Source organism: Temnothorax americanus, unplaced genomic scaffold (assembly GCF_048541705.1).
Source record: "Temnothorax americanus isolate GAGA-0224 unplaced genomic scaffold, ASM4854170v1 Scaffold18, whole genome shotgun sequence".
Lineage (NCBI taxonomy): Eukaryota > Metazoa > Arthropoda > Insecta > Hymenoptera > Formicidae > Temnothorax > Temnothorax americanus.
In genome coordinates, this window is record NW_027509318.1 from 2,929,701 (window position 1) to 2,946,831 (window position 17,131).

General features: G+C 41.6%; 1 protein-coding gene and 1 long non-coding RNA gene across 3 annotated transcripts in view; one reads left to right on the forward strand and one right to left on the reverse strand.

Annotated features, from left to right (window-relative positions):
• LOC143896326 (agrin) overlaps nucleotides 1-17,131 on the reverse strand; it is a 459,794-nt gene that overhangs the window by 441,350 nt on the left and 1,313 nt on the right. The window lies entirely within an intron of this gene.
• Nucleotides 1-17,131, forward strand: part of LOC143896331 (uncharacterized) — a 254,905-nt gene that overhangs the window by 172,796 nt on the left and 64,978 nt on the right. The window lies entirely within an intron of this gene.

A 17,131-nucleotide genomic window follows, 5' to 3' on the forward strand; every position in this document is an offset into this window, starting at 1 on the left:
CTGGACATATTTGCTCGGATGAGGGTTCACGCCGCCATGAAAGGGGCGGTCTAAAATGATACGGGTCGGGCGAGGGCAATAATAAGGCTACGTCAAGCGAACATATAAGGCAAACACGGTGATGCGAGTATTACAAAGAGATTATGCCGCGATTCCGATCTTGCCTTAATAGTGTACTTGAGGAAAAGGACGAAATGCATTTCGTAAGTTCTGAGAAACAGAGTGTGTGGGTACTCGTCTCACGTTCCCTCTAAAAGTTTATAAGAACGAATAGAGGATATGCATTTGCATACATGATCTCATCGTTCCTGGTTGCACAAATGATATCAGCGATGAAATCGTGCTAAATGGAAAGGAAGAGGAAAATATTATTCGATAATTTCGTCATCGAGCATAATTGTTAGGAAGGAATATTATCTTTCAACAAATGCGTTAAATAATTTGAGATAAAATAAAATAAAAAATAAGACGAAAAATACAGATTCTCTGCGTAAAGTTCGCTCTGTACAATTAAATCGATCGATCGCCAAGTTCGATTCCTCGGCATACCCCAAATATTTTTGAATTGCAAAGTCATGGCGCGAAATGAGGCCAATGTTTGTTCTCGCCTAATTCCAAGTAGGACTGTTAGTTGGCGCATTTTTCTTTTCTCTTCTATTTGCTTTCCCTCGACCTTCCTCTGCACCGTCCTCGCCCACTTCGACTCTCGCGCCTCCCCTCCACTCTGTCGGGCATAATAATTAATGACCATTCCTACGAAGAAGGCACCGCCACCCAGGGTCGGTCGTTGCCAACCGCAAAAAATGATTATGAATTCGAAATCGTCAGTTATTAATACCGAACTTAGGTAGCGGTCGACACGGAGATGGAATACTAAGATGTTTACTTCAAATCTTCACTATCGAGAATTCCTATTACAGATAATTAAACTCATATATCTACGCGTTTTGAATTCTCATCAGTGTACTTTGTTATTAAAATCTGTTCTTATAGGGAGTAACAATCTAAAGAAAAAGTTAATTGTGAGAATGATAAAAGAAGAATATGAAAGAATTTTACTTTCAATAGTTGCTTTTTTGTGTAATATTTTTTTTCAAATGTATAACTAATTTAAAAAAAAAAGAGATAAAATAAATCAGTGATCTAAGACTTGAAGAGTAAAAAAGTCATAAAGCTAAAAATCAAATATTAAAATTCCCTAATTGGTACATTTTCTCGCGGTCAGAATGTAGGAGAAGCAACAGATGAGAATGCAATTAGAGGGAAAAAAGTAGCAGTGGACACGTGGATGAGACTGAGACCTGCGACCTGCGAGACTGGAAAGTCGATTCACCAAACAAATGAGTCAGTTATGCCCTATCCTCCCCTGCCCCTTCTTGCCGACGTCATTCGTCTCTTGGCCTTTTCTCCTTGGTCGCTTTGGGCCGCTCTACCGTTTTAATGGCTCTTCTGGCACACAGACCCGCGAAGGAACGCTGCAAGACTCGAGAGACAGACGGACAAACGGAGACGGAGAGACAAAGGACCCGGAGCGAAAGGAACCGCGGCAGAAAAACGAAGGAGCGTTATTTTACCGGCGCGAACGAACGCGGAGAATTACGAAGCAAAGAACGGGGGTGGGGGGGGAGGGACAGAAAAGATAAGTACCTATGTCGAGGGTGGAAAGGACTGAGAGCACCACGCGAGGGGGCGTGGTGAGGTGTGGTCAAATTTGTTGAGGGTTGGTTTCTCCTGGATTTATATTTCATAAATTATGTACCGGAGTCGCGCACACCCAGGACGAGGATACGAGCGAGAGTCGCTCTTGCGTCTCTTCCGAGGAGATTTCTAATGATCCACCGCCGCGATCGTAAGTTATAATTGCGCGTCTCATCGTCAGTACACAATGGATTTGTCGCCATCAGATGTTAATGATATACAGAACACCTTGCATGATAATTTCTATATCAATACTTAATATGAAAGAATAATATTTCTATAATAATGAAGTAAATCAACGTTACAACATGACTTTTCAAAAATCCATGCCATTTCCAATACTTATATAAATAAATATTGATATATTTATATGCAATAATTACGTGTTATAGTTATTTCTATTTATTGTCTTCGGGTAAAAGTAACGTCAAGAACCTCTTAGATGCGATCTTTACTAATAAAAGGCACTCGATCTCAGATTAACTCAACAATAATATTTGCATAAAAAATATGTACAGTAGTATGTTATAAGCATCCTCACGGTGATTCTTATTGATCAAGTGATCAGCTGCCTGGCACTATTTCCAACTGGAAACTTTCGTCTCCCGAAACTCACACGTGTGGCCACGAGCCGTGGTACGCAACATTAGATGAAATGCACATACTCATTGTGAAAGAAGCTCTTACACGAAGAAAAAGTGAGAAGATGAGGACGCTCGAAGACTAACGGGTCTGCCGCAAATGTTACATGCGAGAACGTTGTCTTACTGGCCTGTATGCTCGGCATACATTTTTGAATGTCCAACAGAATAAAGAATAAGAATCGAAGGCCATGTTACCGAACGTACATAATTTATTCTGAGAAAGAGACGATGTAAAAAATGTACGAAATTATAAAGAAATAATTATATGAATATGATATATCATATATATATAGTAAAGTCCAAAGTGTCCGGCCCAAGGATATCGCTTAGAATTAATAAGGAAAGCAGAATTAATCCAATTTATAATGGAAATTATCCTTTATAACATATTAATCCATAACAGAACTAATCTTATATTTAATTCACCTTCCACCTGCTATATTTTTTAAATCCATCTCTGCTGCGGAAATTAAGGAGTTCTTATGCATTATGAATTCGCTTGCAGGTTTCCCGATAGTCGAAGCTACTTCCGTAGAGAAATCGTCGATTAGCTTATCTGGCAAGTACGGTTATCGTCGATCCGTGATAGAACCTCTTATCAACCAACTGTCGTTCAATCGGCCTGCGCTCCGATGATAGCCCTCAGTCGTGATTGGGTATACATTTTACGTCTCATTCCGTATGCAAAGGAAGCACCGGCGAGTTATCTTCGGGAAACGCGCTTTTAATTCCGAACTCCGTAAGCTCCGCTTTCAACGCGGTTTTACGACCTTGTATGGAACTAGCGAGTGGTCTAACAGTAGCGGATTCTTGCCCGCGGCGAACCGTCCGAAACTGGAAGCAGACGTGCCATGCTAAACCGTAGATGCGTGCGGCGTGTGTACACTGGATGATTCAATCCTCACGAATAAGTTCCTCGCCGGAAATCGAAAGCTGTCTCGTTTGTGAAAGAACAAGACCAGTAATTTCAAAATTATGAACAATTCAACCGGAAAAGGCAGTAACGATTTAGTAAAATCTTAATCCTCGCTTGCTTTTTTTGTTGTCTTTGTTACAAAAGAGATCGTTATATGTGACTTACGCTATTGATATTTTTACAATAAACTTCCACGCAACAAAACGGAGCTGTGGAACGGAGCAAATTCGCCCGTCAGTGTCTTTGACCGGCGGAGCGGTGAAAGAAAGAGGATACATCATATCTTGATTGTACGAGATGAAAACCGCCGCTGTTTTATTATCCAGTCGGTAGGAATTTTAATTTTCTCCGGAAAACACAGAAACTGGTTCCGTCGCGGTGTTAGACGCCGAAAAGGAGAGAGTTGGGTGCATCCAAGACATTCCACCCACTCGACGTCGCAACGCGTCTTCTTTCTCTCACTCTCTTTCTCTCTTTCTTCTTTCTCTCTCGCCGGGAAGAACCGGCACGCGTGTAACGACATTCCACCCACTATCCCGTCCTCCGCATGGAGGGGAAGAGCGACACGTGTCGAGGACAAATGCGAGAAGGGAACGAATCCGCGCGCGTTTGTATGGAAGATTTTTTTACGGCTCGACGATCAAACTGTCGCTTCGGCGGTGAGTCGCCGATCTCGGAGATGAAAAATCGTCTGCGTAAACACGCGCAAAGCATGATTTCAATTTGTCTTCACAAATTCGAGAGCGAAATCATTTGGCTAAAACGGAAAGACAAGCAAATTTCTTTATCGCCACAGTGTTTGCAGAGAATATGTCGAATAAAGGAAAGAACGGGAAAAATGGAACGCGACGAGTTGACGCATTCTTACATCGTTTTTCAATACCCTTCCTATTTCTATCTCGAAATCCGAGGCACGCCCACTGTCACCGAGAAAGCCAGATAATTGAGAAATTGCCGGATAATTTCCTTGGAAAGATACGTTATAATCTACGCGTAACCGCGTATCCTCTCTTCAAATAAAGAACGAACGCGCAATTACGGCGTAATTATGACGTTCCGAAAGAAAAGACGAATCAGGTTTCGCGCTGAACGTCGCGTAAAAACACACGCGGGTCCCCCTCCCATTTCTTCCTCTTCCCTTCATACTCGTCCTTTTGCCACGTCCTCTCGTTTCGTTCCTCATCGAACGTTTCGTCGTCGGGCAAAGTGCTCCAAAGATTCCCGGCAAATTTGCGTCGTGTCTCGGCCAAGCGGTTAACACGGCGAGCAACTCCGAAGCTTGTCCGCGGCTTGACGAATCGCCAATTACCATGCCATTATAGAATGACACAATCACACAGGGTGTTTCATAAAATTTGCATCGAAACTCAATACAGCGTCGGAGACGAAATGAGAATATAAAATATGTCCGTTATATATTTCTTGTCCCCAGTCCTCAAAATAAACGTAACTCATAAAATTAAACGTCGATAAATAATAAATTTCACGCATACACACTCCGTCCACATGAATATAAATTGTAATCGTTATATCTTTTTTTTCTTAATTTTCACATATAAGTACTTCTTTAAACTTCTTTCTCGAAAATCGGAATCATACATTTACTTCAACGAGATCTGTGTATTGGTGACTTACTGAGACATGCAGCTTAAAATAATTTTTATCTTAATAATTCCAAAAAGGTTGCATCTAAATTTAACAGAGCACCGATTTCCAGTTATTCGGGAATTTAATCAAATTCCATCGAATCTAGATACGCACGTCTCGACTCGAATACTCGCTAAATTTAAAGAATTTAGATGAAATCCGAGTAATAAAATTCTCTGGGAATTTAATTCATCAGAGTACACAGACTAAAAAAGGTTTCACGCAAGCTTTACGAAACACCCTGTATTACTTCGTGACTTAATGAATCGCCAGTTATCCATGCGACCCGTCACTCACGTTTCTTCACCACCCCCTCCCGTATTTGCAGCAACCTCCGTCGCCAATCATGCGCGAATCCACTAAACGGTGCGGTAAATTCGTGCAAAAATTTCTGATTGCGTCTCGAAGTTGCATAAAATGCTACCGTGACGCAACAATGGACTTTCTGAGTCGCGAGTCGCGAGACATCGGAACGGCGCCATTGCAACCGTTACCTGTCAGGCACACACAAAGCAAAATTACGTTCAATTGAGGATACAAAGTTTTCTAGTCGTATACATAATGAGTCAAATTATTCGCAAAGAAAATCTGTTCTAATCTTGGACGTCAAAAATATTTCGAAATAAGATCAATCTGCGCTAGTCAATCACTTGGAAACAGAAAACATGACATGCACGAATATAAGATAATAATTTTTCAGGATTATCGATCTTTTATACTTGTAGCGATAAAAATATAAAGTCTACTTATTTTCTATTTAATTTTACCACTACATTTTACGTCCCAAAAACATTATTTCGGATACGGTTGATATATGATATATTTTCTTTCTTCGATCCCTCGTATCAGCTGGACCGCAATCACGCGGCCCTACGTAATAAGGCTCGAATAACACACGAGCAATTTCAAGGACGACTGAGGGAATTCCACGATTAGCGTTTGTTTTTTATCGTGAATACACTCCCCCTTTTTCCCCCTTTTAACGGTGGCAGTCGAGCCTACCTACGTTCGTACACGCGCATACGGGGACCCGTAATTGAAAGCTGTTACGCTTGGTATTTTATGGCTTTGTCCCGCGGCCATGCAAAACTCGATTCTTAACGTCCTCCAACGCGGACGTGAGGCCGCCTCGAGTAACGGGCCACGAAAACGCGCGCCTCCTAATTAAATCCGACTAAATTCATCAAAATCGTCGTTAAAGCCACCCCGACCGCCCACCCTCCGGCAACGGCAGCGGCGACCTTAACGATGCGCACCGCGAGAACGAGATTCCGATCTGTCTAATTGCCGCACCTCGGTGTCCGCAAGCCGCAAGCCGGAAATTCCGATCGGCGGATAGGAAGGTCAGTATACTCATTTAATATGTAGATGGTTTAATCGGTCCGGTCAGCGAGGATCAAAGGGCCTTAAGCCCATAAGATCGTGCCTGCCTACGATTCCTCATCCTTTTCTCTTCGGAGATACGCTGATTATTTCGCAGATAAACGAAAAATATCTGCGTCGGAAAAGAGAATGAGAATAAGTCCCAAATCATCTCTGTTTCTGTGACTTTTATCTTTCTACTTCTTCAGTGAAGATATTTTTGGATCACATTTTATTTTTTCCTTATATTAGGCAACTTTTGAATAAATAAAATAAATACCGTTTCGTGAGATTGTCAGTAGCTACTATACCAGAGTGAAAAATGCATCAATATTATCTGAAATAACGGACGCTCCAATTTACGATGGACATTCTAATCTCGAGACACATTATTCCAACGAATATCGCGCGCTCCATCGTGATATTCAACCTACCAGAAGTAAATTGGATCTCATGGCTATAGCTATACTTAAAAGAATCCGGTGATACTAGATAAGCACAACTATTATACAAGGTCTCTCAAAAGTTATGTACTTACTTCCGAAAGTTTTTAAAGCATAGAAGTTAAATTAAGAAGCATTAAGTTAATCAACTATCGCAGTATCGAGTAGAAATAAAGGATATTAAATATTTTATATAGTTCAAAAACCTGATTTTTACATCATTTTTTAAATAAACGATGCAAAATTTGATATCCAATTATCAACATGTTTAATATTGATAACTGAAAAGTGATAACAGCAATAAAATAAAAAATTTTCTAAACAAAGATTATCTCTAATTTCAATAAGGAATTTGTAGTTTAGGAAGAAGGTATACACCAATTTCTGATACAGCCGATATGTTTGGACGTGCAATTCGAAGATGCCGCAGATTGCCATCTGGCACGACTTTTCGTGCGGCACGCGTTCAGGCGAGACAATAACAGCGATAACGACGGTAATAATAGTAATAATAGCAATAACGTCTTTATGAGCATCCCGAGAGAGTGGGCGAGATTGTAGCTCCTTGACCCCAGGAGAACGCGAGGGCGAGAAAGGGTCGAAGAGACGTGCGGATTCGGCCCTAACCGGTGTCGAAAATCGGTAGCTCGATAGGTCTCCTAGGATTGGAAAAATCAGAAAGAAAAAGGAAGAAATAGAGAGAGAGAGAGAGAGAGAGAGAGAGAGAGAAAAGGGCAGGTCTCTCGTGTCATGGTCATGGTGAGCCAGCATGTCAGATAAAGGTGCTCGCTCGAAATAAAATGCGCGCCGCTCGAGAAAAAAGCGAATGGTGGGCAAGGTGGGAATAGTGACGGCTGTCAAAGCATATAACACTTATACCTACACCTCTACTTATCGGACAAGATCTTTACCGAAGTGTCTGTAACACGGATGCTGTATTATTTGCCTATAAATGTCGTACAAATAAGACCACTCAAAGTCTAATCTTAAAATAGTGTCCAAGTGTGAAACGAAAAGGTAATATAGTTTATAAAAGTATTAACAGTTATAAAACCTTTCAAATGAAGGTGAGTTGCTTAAATGTCATACAATTAAAAAATCAATATAATCCATTCTTTATTAAAAAAGGAAAGTTGCTGTATTATATTTATACCAATCTCGTAATAATTTATTATTTCAAGAAGAATGTCCAATATAGAATTTTTCGACGACTGTCATTTTTAAATGCGCTTCGATTATTCAATAGAGCAAACATACTAAGGCAACGACGCGATAGCTAAGACAGGAAGGAATTGTCGAACGAAAAAAGCGGAGGAAAGAAAAAAGAAGCGAAAGACCTCGCATAAGCTGAGCTACGTTGAAAGACTAATTGACGAGGAGGACGAGCTGGAAAGAGGACAAGAGAGGAGGACTGACGAGCCGACGCGCACCCCCGTAAATATCGTGACACGCGCTCAAATTAATGGCCCGGTCTTACACGCTGGGGAAAGCGAGCAAACTGGTATCCTCTCGATGGCACGCCACATCGAGATCGAATCAAAACACGGTCGGCCGAGTCGCCCTTTCATTTCGAGCGATACACGAGCAATCGAATGCCACGAGTCGGTATCATTTAACTTTTTCCAAGAAAAAAAGCTTAGAAATACACACTGCATGTCTAAATTAAACATGTGAGAGTATTTTCAACGTTGTTCAAGATTCCATCACGTCGTCTCAATAAACAAAAATACTATGAGCAATATTATTGCAATTGCATAATTTTGCATAAAATGTAACTATCTCTTATCTGTACAAATGGAGTTATCTTATGTAATCATAGTATCGCAAATTATCGCGTAACATGAAATTCTCACACTCGCTCGGAGATAAATATTATCGTATCGCGAAGCTAGCGCAACCGAAGATATTAAAGATCCTCTTTTTCAGCAAGGGACGGGTAGTTGCGGCCTGTCTCACGAAGGTCGGGCCGACATATACCCATGGGAAAATCCTATAACGACGTGAAGCGAAATCTTTTAATTAAAACCGATTTGGGGGCGGAGAAGCATCGCCACGCGCGTTTCACTCGCCCGTAGAAATTAGCCGGTCCGCGTTCTCCACAGGCCCAAACAAATTGAAGAAGATTGGGTCTGTGGCCCCGGGCTATTCGGTAGATTTTGAATAACGCGAGAGATAGCAGGAAAGAAAGAACGTTTTCCGCGTGTGACGTAAGATGTAGTTATGATCCCGAGCTTTAATAATGAAGCTGTCCGTTTATGTGAAAGTATCGGAATTTATATACTTCTTAGATATATGAGTCGCACAAGTGCTACAGCGTATTCTCCGATACATATCACGAAGACCAAATATATTTGTATGACGTGCTAAGCATAATTTATGGTGGTATTACGCATTGGGCTTATTATACTTATTGAATAATTGCCTGTAATTAATGTCACTTTGGGGATTTAAAAAGGGAAATATCTAAATTCTGCGTCTATCTTTTCATATAACAAAATCATTGATTTCTAATGGTACTTCTATACTACATTTACATATTTGAACTTTTCAAAATGTGTAGAATACTTAAAAAATATGTAGGATATGTAGGGAGAGAATCAATTTAGAAAGATCAGATCTTTAAAAATAATTTAATTAAACTAAAAATTAAACTACGGAACAAATGTTCTTTTGACATCACTGTGTCTTTTGCTTAAATATAATATCGCAAAAAAAATTTAAAGATGAATTTTTCAAGATAAAGTTTACAAGTCGAAATTATTTTCCCAAGAGATGGTATTTTTTTCACAGTTATTTTTCCTTAAAATTAGATATTTTTCTACATGAGTAACTGCAGTCTGATATTCTACATTGCACTTATAACAACGTTACCTACAACAATATTGACGGGACAGCGAAGTTTTCTGAGGCATCTTTCTTATTCCGTCTCGCAGAGCCTCGAATTATGGCCAGGGCGTTAAAAGCTTTTATTGGCTGAAAAAATGAGGGAGAACGATCGTGACTCTAGGTCATGACATACGGAAGCGCATCTTTTCTCCGCTCCCTTTTCCTCTTTTTTATTCTCGCAAGGACGGAATACGGGAGTGTCATCAAAGCGCTTAAGAAAATAACCGTCGAGACGCGTTGGAGAGGAAAGGGTCCGAAATAGAATGACCGAGTTACGTTAAAAGCAATGGACGTGATAGACGGATCGAAGCCGAGGACAAGAATTAATTTTTCAGTGATTCTAAAACGGCGCGGCGTTTCGCCAATTTTCGCGGACGAAGCAAACGATGAACAACACGCGATTTAGGTATATGTCGTCACTAAATGACGCTTCTCGCTAATAATGAAGCAACCATGCTCGTAAATTCCACCCACTCTAGCTTTACGCCTACTCATTCACTAATGAGAAAGAGATGACGAGTCGTAACGAAGTACCGTACACCGTTTCTTGATCTCGCAACCGGCAAATTGGTTTTTACGGCTAGAAATTACATATCTTCCCCATTTACTCCTTAACTTCCGCTTTCATAAGTGTGTGAGTGATACAAAGAACTTTCGTATAATTTTCATTTTACATAACATACACCGAACTCTAAAATTAATATATTCCACCGCTAACGATATACGTATTCCCAATATTTAATTCTTGAATATTTTTAAATCATCAATGACTTCTATCTCAAAAGTCGCGAGTCTGTATTTATGGGAAAAAATAAATTCCAAATTTGGTCAAGAAACAGGTTGGTAAAAGGAAAGAAAATACACACATCGTACATGTAGAACGTGCCTGACGAGATCGGCTTTAGGCCATGTGTCCGCCCTGTGTATTGAGTTACCCCGACGCACTTGCGCGCGCGCGCGCGAGACTAATTTTTCAGCGGCTCGGTTTACAAAGCGTGCATAATGCAGGGCTGCTCTCGCGGGCGCGCAATCAACCGCCTACCACCGGCACGAGCAATGCGAGCAACACAAGCCGTGGAAGCCGCCGCCGCCGCCGCCGGTAAACCTCGCTGCAACAATCAGCCAACTATAATCCCCTCGGAATCGGCCTCCGCAGTGTACAAGCCGGCCCGTCCCCGCGGTGCTCCACGGTGACAGACGACGTGCGCTTAGGTATGCACATTGTAAATCCTAATCGCCGGTCTCCAAGGCGGCGGACTCGAGATTAAGGACCGACCGACAAATTTATCCTATCAATAGGCGCGAGAGTTTAATCCCACCCACACGCGGCGGATTAAACGGTCGCGGTGGCCGCGGCGCTCAGATTTGTACGCACTTGTGGAAGGCATTAGACGCGGAGATTATCGCCGATGAGTAATCTTTCGCGATGCGATTCGCACCGCGTTTGTCGCGGTTTTCGAAGATGCGATCAGACAAACGGATTAATCCGTGGAAATTAGACGAAGGATTTAATGCTGCCGTTTAATATATCCTGCTGATCTGATTGTAATTTACAATATTTCTTCGTCTTAAATGTCCGCGCAACAAAACTTAAATCTTAAGCTTCGAGCGAGCATTTAAAGGGCTTTGCGAGAAACTCATGTACTCTTAACTCTCAACTTTAAGATCCACCAGCACCATCGTAATTTCGCGAATACTCGTTTTGGGAAGGTAAAACATAAATTATTTTTAGGATTTAGGTTGCATCTACCAATCATCGCGTGCTACAATATTTTCGAGTTCGCAGTGGCGTTCACAAATCGTCGTCGATGTTACATATCCTGACAAGTGAATCCAGATCACAATGTTTATGCTCTCTCCGATTCGTCGCGGTGCTCTCAAACGAAATACGTCCGCTCTCTCGCCTTCGGCGGATTACTCCGATTATTAGATTAGCAACGCGCCTTTGATCTCGCGCGAAATTCGCGCGACGTCGTGTCGAGTTCGCAAATCGATGAATGACGCGCGCCATCACCATTAAGGGCTGCCGTTATAAATCGCAATCACCGATAAATGCGGATACCGCGACCGCAGTGGCGCGGGACCGGTGCTAGACATTACACACTCTCTTTTTATCCCGTCGCAAATGAAATATATTTCACGCAGTCGCGCGTAAAGGAAGATAAAACGGGTTACGTCAAAAACAAGATAAAATGTCGCTACGATAAATCAGAAAATTTAACAGGATCTTAGATTTGGATGTACTTGTTAAAGGGTACATTATTTAAATATATTTGTTGAAGGACACGATGCTATATACATATTGTTGAGCCTATTTATCAACTAACTTAATTTCTTTTTAGCAAAAATGTCATACAATTATAGAAAGCTTTACGGAACGCTTCGAATGTTTTTGAAGTAAAAAAATTAATGAGTGCTATGCAAATTGCAAAACATAAATGGAAAAGCGGTTACTTTGTTTGTGCTAAACTTACTTTTGCCTGTCAAAAGAAATGCAAGATTACGTCGTTTTCCGTAATTATTAATTCTCCGTCAGTTTATGACAATCGATTAATATAAAATGTACAAACCAAATGTTGTGTTAAAGCAATCTAGAGAGATTTAGAAAGATATGTGACGTATGATACATGTAGCGCATTCTTGCAGCATGATTAAATCGAAGACAGGAACGTCTCGTGTATTAAAATGTGTGTGCAATTCGCGTTTAAAATAATTTCAAGAAATAAAATGTAGAAACAAAATGTAGAAACTATAGCAACATAGGCGAAGTATGACATTTAATAGTTTGCTTGTGTAAGAGCACTTACATGGATCATAAAGATTATGTAAAAAGGCCACGAGATTTCACACATAAATTAATATTAGAGTTTATTAGAATGGAATTTACTATCCTATCTGATATATTTCTGTATGAAATTAATATGCAGTCATTTTACTGTAAAAAAAAATATTGCTACATGAATGTTTGATAGAGAGATAATGAATATATTCTAAGTAAGAATAAATTAAAGGCGATCATTTACATAACGACCAGAGGCTGTTTACGTTTTACGGCACGTACAAATCACTATCTCATTATTTGCGTTAAAATGGAATGTCAATCCACCTGCCGATTTTTATTTGTTCCGGACCTATTTAGGAAGTATCACTCTCACCTCGCTTTTGTATCTAATTTCATCATGCGCGAGCTATAAACGCAATCCCTCGCGTTATAAGTTATACCGGCATTGCCAAGTATATATGCCAAGTAAATTATTAATAACTAGAATTATATGGTCGATAACTGTACCGCACTTCGATACGCGACTAATTACGACCCATCGGTATTGTTGACTCGATAATAAATTAGACTAACGAAACGCTTCGGAACTCTGCCTTCGTACGCAGACCACTGTCTCATAATTTACGTTAAATTAAAACGTTGCTCCGTACATAGACTTTTATTCGTCGCGGCGCTATTCAGAAAGTGTCAGCCGGTTTCCACTTAATCTCTGATCTACGCGTACCTATTTTTCTTTTTTCTAATCCTAGCCGCCGCGTATTGGAGTCGCTGATGAATTATTAATGACTAAAATGTGCTAAAATTGTGGTCGATAACTGATCTCCGCTACCGGTACGTGTCCAAGCATAATCCCGCTGGCCAAGTATCTCAAAAACGCGTCACCGTCAACCACAAATTATCGCACGTGAGAGGAAATTAATGAAGCGTGACTTATCGATCTTGTGTTTTTCTGCTTTTCATTTACTGTTTTCCCCGGGGAGATCGGAGACTCCGCAATAAACACGGTGCAGCACATTAAGAATTTATCCATTAGCGGCGCCTCCCCCCCCCCCCCTCGTTAATGGATCGTTATTAATTCGGTCGTAAAAGTGACGAACGAGAATTTGAAGTTCGTAAAATAGTAATGAGGATGAAAACTATAACCGCGTTGAAGAGATCTGGAATCTTATCGAGAGGTATCTTAAGAAAACGCGTGATTGACTGTAAATTATGCACGACGGGAGTTAATGAGGCATAAGCTCGCTAATTTTACGCTGCATCCACAAAGTGGCAATTTGAAAGAGCGCGACCCTGACAAACGATTCGCGCCCTCGTTTCGCGTTACCTACACTCCCGATCGTTGCTACAATCGGCCCCTCGCCCGGCGCCCTCGAGATATCATCGATCGTGATCCTGATCGTGATCGTGATCGCGATGAGGCACGCGGCTCATTTTATACTTGCCGGTCGGCACAGCGCGTGGGCGCAGATAATTACCGTTTTGAAATCAACCGCGGCGTAGCGCGCCGCATCGGCCCGTAACAATAGTCACGCGGATCTCAATCGGGGAACCATTATCGATTTCTTTCGGACACACACGATACATACAATGAAAAATTAATGGAGTTCCTGCCCGATGCCGCGCAAGCGAACATATGGACGAATAGGAATTGAATCGTAGATATTAAGTACAGCGCACGAGATTCGATATGCATTTCGTTGTATCGATGATACAACTTGTGCTTCCACTGTTCATTTATGGCATCTGCTTTGTGATGATGTTATAAGCTTATTTCGAAAAAAAATAACTTGCAAGATACACATTTATTCTGTATAATATAAAGTAAGATGTGCAATTTTTCACGATGCAATGTGATGATCCAATCAAATTGTTAATCTTATTGTAAAAATTTGATTAATTTTTAATTAATATCTAAGCTGAAAGGGTAATTAAAACAATTCTCTATGAAAAATTACACAAAGAAATTAAGAAGTTGCGCAAGATCATTAATTTCAGAAGATAAATCCTTATCAATAATTTTTAATTAATCTGTTTTGCGAAGAGCGATAATAATTTGCAGCAAACTTTATATGTCTATTCTATATACGTAACATAAAATAAAATTACAATTTATCATGGTACATTATGGTTCGTATCAATTAGTTTTTCATTTTATTTTGAAAATTTGACGTAACAAATTTGAACGATTCGAAGTCCCAAGTTTCTCGTCTCACATATTACAGAAGATAAATTCTCGCCAATAAACTTTAAATTCGTCTATATCTCGTAGGGGGCTGTAGGAGAAGAGGGCACAAGAGAAGTCCTCGAAATCGGGCACACCTGGGCAGTTATGTGACTGGGCGTGCCTGTGTTGGCTGACAGGACGCGTGGGCTGGCACCGTATTATGCTGATCCCCCCCCCCCCCCGAGAGAAAGAGAGACGACTCGCTCGGAGCCTGAATCGGGTCTCAGGACCCGCGGAGAAAACGCCAAGTCGCACCGCGTCCTGCCGCCGCGACGGGAACGCGCGTCAAGTGAGACGCGCGAAACCATGCACAAACGCGGACGTGGGCGACCAGACCAGGTGCAGCTTCGCCAGCCATGCTATAATTATAGTATTCGGTATCGGTGCGGATTGCAAATTAACGATATCTTCGCGAAAAGTTAAAATTCAGGTGAAAACATGTTCAATGTTTCTCGATCGAGACGGAAACCTAGCGCATTTGAAATTTATTCGCGTTAATCCGAGAGCAAACAGATGTCCACGTCCGTTTATCATACGTCCGTGGACATTTAGTGTATCTATACGAGTTTCCATTCGCACGAGTTTGCAATCTGCGAGTGCACGGACCGCAATGATAACGGCATGAGAGAGATGTACGCTATCACCAGAAGTACGCTATCTCGCCGATAAAAAGAGGACTGCGACTTAATCGTGAGCGACTTCTACGAAAGTTACGTACCAGGAAGAGGTTGATAGCGCACTGAAAAAGCGCGCACGTGTGCTCGGAGGTATCGCGATTCCTCCCACAAGCGAAATTCACGTGTGAGTTAAACAGGATAGGATCCTCGTTGCCGCGTCGCATCGCGATAAAACACGTCCGATCCCCGCGGTAACGGCGACTCGTCGATTTCAGAAAATCGATGTCCAATGAACGTACGACGTCGTGATTAACGCGGCGCCGCGTAGTCGCGATCGGTCGAGCGAACGAATAAGATTGGCGGAGAAAGAAGAGAGGTGGGCAGCTTCTCTCAAGATGGTGCATACGAGTTAACAGCAACATCGATCTTATAGCCGCTACACCTCCTCTCCCTGCGTTAACCGCATGAAATTTTCGCGATTGAATTCCGATTTAGAGATTCGAAGCTCGATCATGATGCGAGCACTGAATAATGGCGCGATAATAACAGATCAAATTCACGCGAGGAAAAGTTCTATTCAAATTCGCCAAGACACGCACCCTCTAGATAGACACCGAGATATTTCAGAGATACGATGATCAGATTAGATCGCGTAACACGTCATTAATCTCATACGGCGGATTCAGGCGCGAACAAGCGTGGCGATTTTCTCAGCGGCTTCCACCCTTTCATTATCGCGAAACGGCCCTCTTCTTCCGTATCCTCTGATTGACGCTGAGCTCGCGAATTAAGCTCCTCCGCTAATTCGAATCGAGCCCCGCGGGCATCGCGGGAAAAACTTCTAATTATACGCGACGGCTTTCGTCAAAGATCCCGGCGACACTTTACGGCGATTCACGGACCTCGCGGTGCCAATCGACTTGCAAATGACGGGGGGGAAAAAAGAAGCAAGGGAATCGGGGAAAGCAACGTCCGATAGTCTTGTCGGTCCCAGGCGGCATTGTGAGTTATTGAGATTAAATGAGAGCCTCGCGCTCGGGACTTTTATTCATCAATGTCGTCGTATCGCATCGTTGACATCGTCGCGCCACGTTTGACCGTAAACCGATCTCGGGAGTAAAAAGACGAGAGAGGACCCGTGAGCGCGCGATGAGAAAGAGACCGCACTTAATCTCCGCTTATTAAATAAATCACAGTTCCCTAACACTTTGGGGCCCGCGATGTACCCCGGGAAGCCAGTCTTATAATTCCTACATTAATTTCTTTAATAGTCCACGAAACAATCCCGGCGACCGTCGGGGTACATCACGTCGGAACGGTATCATCGGCCCCGGGGGAGGAATTAAGCGCTCCCCAGATCGTAAAAGAGTTAAATTACAGTCGTAATTTATTTATAATGCGCGTCGTTTTATTTAGCGCGATTAACGCGATGAAAAGGGGCATGGCCTGCGTGCGTGAGGCGAAACGGCCATGATTTAATAATCCTCGGGGTTAAACGCGACGCGATGAATCAAACTTTCTCGCGAGCTACTTTTTTTCATTGAGATTTTAAGCAATTACACAGAATCGTGTGACTAATCAAATCAAATAAAATCCACGAGAAATTTTTTAACGGTAGATTTTTTAAAAAAGCAAAAAATGTATTGCTAAAAATTATTACTGCGTATTAAAAACATTGTATAGTATTATACGATATTTAGTCACATATGTAATTTATGTATTGTAAATTGTAAAGACGAGACATATGGAAATGTAATTTAAAAATTGACGCGTTGCAATTTGTAATTTTTCCTTATATTCTTAGACACAAATTCAAATGAGAAGATTCTCTAGCCCGTTTCTAGTTCTTTTACGCTTTGGTCGAGGCGATTGTCCAGTGGACCTTGAATGCTAACCGACTGACGTGTTTTAT